General features: G+C 37.5%; 1 pseudogene; it reads right to left on the reverse strand.

Annotated features, from left to right (window-relative positions):
* Positions 1-2140: 2140 nt before the first annotated feature.
* LOC116095375 lies at positions 2141-2956 on the reverse strand (annotated as a pseudogene).
* Positions 2957-5439: the final 2483 nt, after the last annotated feature.

A 5439-nucleotide genomic window follows, 5' to 3' on the forward strand; every position in this document is an offset into this window, starting at 1 on the left:
GGGGGAGGCAACAGGGGTTTGTTTTTGTTTGTTTTTTTGTTTTTTTGGAGGGGAAACTGGGAATGGAGGAATTCGCATATAAATAAAGAAATAAAAAAAAAAGAACTTTACAAATATATACAATGAAATACAAAAAAAAAAAATAGAAGAGCAAAGGTATTGACTTTTTTTCAAAATTGTCACTCTGCTATGAGTCAATGATTACTAGGGTAAAGTTATTTGAACAATCTACTATTAGCTGAGATACCTTCTACAATATTTCATAGAAATATAGGTAAAAATGTAAGGCCATTATAGTAAAATAAACCCTTTATTAAATATCAAAAACTAATTGAAGCTACTTTGAAAGCTAAGCAAAAAGGGAAGGTATACTCTTATTATATTAACACTCTGCTCACTGCCTCCTCCTAGTCACTCCCTCTGACAATCCTCCCCTCATATATCTCCCATTCTCCTCTAAGAAGGTGCTGGGGCCCTCTGGTTATCCTTCCACCCCAGCCTCCCCAGTCTCAATATGTCTAATGCTGAAAGACACCCCCATTGATTCTTGGGTGCCTCCCCTTTTCTAGGTTTCCATTTCTCCATAGAGCTGTGTCCTACCTCTCTCCACAGTCAGTTGTATTTATGGTCACAGTCATTTATTGTCATAGTCATCTAGCCATCTATCCTGCCTCTTCCTATACCCAACACATAACACACCTATCCCTCCATCTGCTTTTCAAGACCATTGCATTTCACCTTCCAAGTGAGACTAAAGCATCCCTAGGCCACAAGCAAGGATGCTTGAGTCTCACTTGCAAGGGAGAATAGAATGGTCCTCTAAGGCAGATGAATAGCAGGAACTAGGTAGGAAAGTGGATCAGTAAGGGAGAGGGAGGTGTTCTGGGTTGGGTGTAGGAAGGATCAGGAAGGATGGCCTGATGGTCATGAGAATGAATGGAAATCTGCATATTAGGACACTGATCCTAACTTTCTATTATTTTCCATGACAAAAAAATATGACTATCAAGAATCAATGATAGTACAGGCTCTTAGGTTGGAGTCACTGAAGCAAGGTGTTCAGAAATGTTAACTTATTTACAGAAAGAAAACTGGGCTTCAGAAAGTTCAGAAATGTACTTCTGGAACTGAAAGTAGAAATATAATTTACAGTCCCCAGTGCATTGTAACTGACCTCTTTTTGGGAGAAGCAAACAAGGAATTTCTAATGTATTAGATCCCAGATGTAGTAAGTTTAAGCATAAATACTAGCCCATTAGGAAAACAAGTTTTCCTCAAATATGCAAAACTATTAAACTGTGACACAAGTAAAAATGGGACAAATTTTGTAGGAAAATTGAATAATTTATGATTAATTTAAGAAATCAGTAAGTTTCTGAACCAGCTACAACTTACTTTATACTATGTTTAGTGAGTTTATGTCAAAAATTTAGTACTTTGGAGAGACAATTCTTAATTTACAATTGCAGAGAATGTAAAGCAATTAAATATGCTTTTAATACAATGTTTAAACTTTGTAATTATGAAATGTGCATAGGTGTATTCTTTTTTATTTTAGCTCTTCTTCTAAATTTAGTGAATTTTAAAAGGTCACTTCATATATCTAGATTAATTTATTTTGTTTTAAAAATAAGTATGAGTCATCTTGTTCTCACCACCACAAAATACCTAAGGGTAATAAGCAAATTAAAAAATTATTCATTTAGCTCATAATTGTAGACATCTCATTGTGTAGTGGCTTATCGCAGAGCTGTGAGCTTGTGACAAGAGAGAGCATCAAAAATGGGAAGTTGTGCTGGAACAAAGTGTCTCCCTTTTTCTATGAGAGGAGGACTTAGGGACAAGATATATCCTACACATTAATGAACCCAATGACCTATATCTTCTAATTAGTTTCCACATAAATATATTCAATTTAGATGTAAAATCATCAATATATTCATCCACTAAGCAACGTTTTAACAATTAATGACTAGTCACCATCAGAGATATTTCCCTCTTGGAGTTAATTCATTAACCTAAGAGTATTTCAGGAGAATGTGTCTTCATAAACAGCCACAAAGGGAGAAATTGTTCTTCTTTTTTTTTTTTTGAAGATAACTTTGTAATCATATTTATGTACAGAAAACTTAGTGTACATTTACCCCAATTTAGTGGCCAGTTCTTTAGCCTTTGCCTTTTCCAGCTTGGCAATTCGAGCCACAGACTTAGGACCCAGGATGTTGCCTCCCCAGTGGCGACGGATCTCGTCGTATCTGTCATTATAATTGGTCCTAATAGCTTCCACCAGCTTAGCCAGAGCACCCTTGTCTTCCGAGTTAACCTGTGGGAAGGCAACAGTGGTGCACGTCTTCCTGCGGACCAGGCGCCCCAGCCTAGCCTTTCCCTTGATAATGCAGTAGGGCACCCCCAACTTTCGACACAGGGCAGGCAGGAAAACCACCAGCTCAATGGGGTCTACATCATGGGCAATCACCACCAGTTGAGCCTTCTTATTTTCCACCAAGGTGGTAACTGTATTGACTCCTGCTCGGTGGACGGGTGGTCTCTTAGTTAGGACGTCCCCTTTGCCAGCAGCTTTCTTCTCAGCACGGGCCAGTAGCCTTTGCTTCTTATCTTGCTTTGTCTCTGGCCTGTACTTGTTGGCAAGCTTAAGCAGCTGAGTTGCTGTTTGCCTGTCCAGGGCCTGGGTGAACTGGTTAATGGCAGGAGGTACTTTGAGACGCTTATAGAGGATGGCTCTTTGCCGCTGCAGCCTGATGTAGCGAGGCCATTTGACGAAGCGTGTTAGATCTCTTTTGGGCTGGATGTCCTGCCCAATGCCGAAGTTCTTGGGCCTCTTCTCAAACAAAGGATTGACCACCTTCTTGGCCTCCTGTTTCTTAACGACGGCGGGGGCCGGGGCCAACTTCTTCCCCTTTGCCTTCTTTCCTTTGGGCATCTTGCTCGGCTGGTGGAGAGCAGAAATTGTTCTTTCACACCAGAATTTTATTCTGTCTCACAAGATCTTCTGAACCACTGAAACTGTTGTTTGAAACTTAAGACATACGCTGCTCCTGTGATGAGTTTCTAAATTTAGGAGAACACCAGTGGATCTTTGGTTAAATTAAATATTTAAAAATTTCAAAGTATGAACTGGAGAATTGACTCAGTGATTAAGGTAACTTGTTGCTCTCTTAGAAGATCCTGGTTCTCAGCATACACATAGTTTATTAAGCACTCATACCTCCAGTTCAAGGAACTCTGACATCCCCTTCTAACCTCTATCAGTAAGAGCCATGAACATGGTCAACATATACATATGGAGTAAAACACTTTAATACACACAAAATAAATTAATAAATCTTTAAAGTGAAATACAAGTTTACAAGTAGAATTGCTTTGAAGAATAAGTAAATAATGTAATTTAAAAATAGAAATTTGTAATAGCAGGTAATGTACTTTAAGATTTTTTTATCATTTAATTCTAAAAATAGTTTATATATTAACTTTGATTTTAATGCTTATATTTATCCTGATTGTAAGATTAATTGTAAAATTTTACTGCTTATATATTTTGCCACTGAAAAACCTGTCTTTAATTTTGCCTACTAAGATAATTTAGTGTGAGCACTTGGAGTTACATCCAAAGAATATCAAATGTTTATTTAAGCTAGATGTTATGCTTGTTTCACTGATTATTTTCCAATTTGCTTAAAAAATAACAATTACACATTTTATACTTTTTATAATATTGATATATTATTCTTAATCCAAATCAAAATCTGAATGAAATCTGAGTAAGCCAGAGAAATCATGTCTACACAAAAAGGAAAATTTAAAAATGTTAAGAGCTCATTGGAGCCTTTGGTTGGCATATATATCATTTCAGAAACTGAGGATTTGTGACTTATCACAGATTAGTCTGAGGATACAAACAATTTAGTATCCGTACATTGAAATTATTCTAATACTATCCCCGACCTGTGGGATCTAGTTATTCCATGGGTTTCGAGGGGAATTAAACCTGGAATAGAATGGGCACAAAAAGGACAGGGAGGCCTTGCAAATCTTTTGTCAAAGCCTCATTTTAATAATGCCCAATGGCCAGTATATATAAATTACAGAAAAAGGAAATGAGGAGGGGGTGAGGGGAATCCAGCTGGAACAAAGGAGGAGAGGGGAACATCTGGGCAGATGTTCGATGGGGAGTTGTCTCTGTGAAGATTAGCTCCAGGCACCTCTCAGCAAAGGTCACATAGGTGGGCAGGGTTACAGCAAGAAGCACAAGACTGAGGTCACGTAGGCAAATGACTGCAGCTTCAAGGTCAGCAGCATCTGGTAGCTAGGTATGAAGCAGGCAGAAGAGCAATAGTGCCCTCCCTGTTGAGGTATTTTGGTATTTCCTGTTAATTCTCTGGGTCTTGCTGGAGGCAGGCACTGGTTCTGTCCTAGCTAATGTCCTGGAGTGAGGGAAACCTTTTTCACCTATTGTGGACTGTCCTAAGGAATGTGTTTGACCTTTATTGCTGGTTCTGAGGAAAACCTGTCTAGCAAGGCAGAATCCCTGAGAGAAATACCAAACTAAGGACAGCTTGGTATTAGGATCCCAGTTCTCAAGCCTCTTAGCTCTGGGGTGTCAAGGCAGAGAATGCTCAGAGAGTGCTTTTGGTTTCCAACATAATACGTTCTGTCCAAAAAAAAAAAAGCAAAATAATTTCTCATTATCTGTAAATTTAAAAAGGCTACCATTTTTCCAGAATTCATTTGATAGGTTTATGGTAAATGAATATACCATTTTTTAAAATATTATTTATGATGGTAGAATAAATACATAGGACAAAACCAATCTCTGACATTCAAAGACAACACAGTTTTCAACAAAGTAATAACAAGTTTCAAAAAATAATAGGATTAACACTAAAATCCGGAACTAAACACTCTCTCCCTACCTATTCAACATAGTACAAAAAGTCCTAGCCAGATCAATTAGACAACAAAAGGAGATCAAAGGCATACAAATTGGAAAGGAAGAAGTCAAATTATCACTATTTGTAGATGATTTGATAATTTTTTTTTTTTGGTTTTTTTGGTAATAGCTATTCAAAACAATGAATTCATGAAATTCTTAGGCAAATGGATGGATCTGGAGAATATAAACTTGAGTGAGGTAACTCAATCAGAAAAGAACACACATAATATGTACTCACTGATAAGTGGATATATATGCCTATAAGCTCAGAATAACTAAGTTACAATCCATAAACCACATAAAACTCAAGACCAAAGTGTGGATACTTCGATCCTTCTTAGAAGGGGGAACAAAATACCCATGGAAGGAGTTACAGAGACAAATTGTAGAGCAGAGAATGAATGAATAAATGAATGAATGACAGTCCAGAGGTTGTCCTACCTGGGGATTCATCCCATATACAATTACCAAACACAGACACAATTTTG

This window comes from Mastomys coucha, unplaced genomic scaffold (genome assembly GCF_008632895.1).
Source record: "Mastomys coucha isolate ucsf_1 unplaced genomic scaffold, UCSF_Mcou_1 pScaffold18, whole genome shotgun sequence".
Taxonomy (NCBI): Eukaryota; Metazoa; Chordata; class Mammalia; order Rodentia; family Muridae; genus Mastomys; species Mastomys coucha.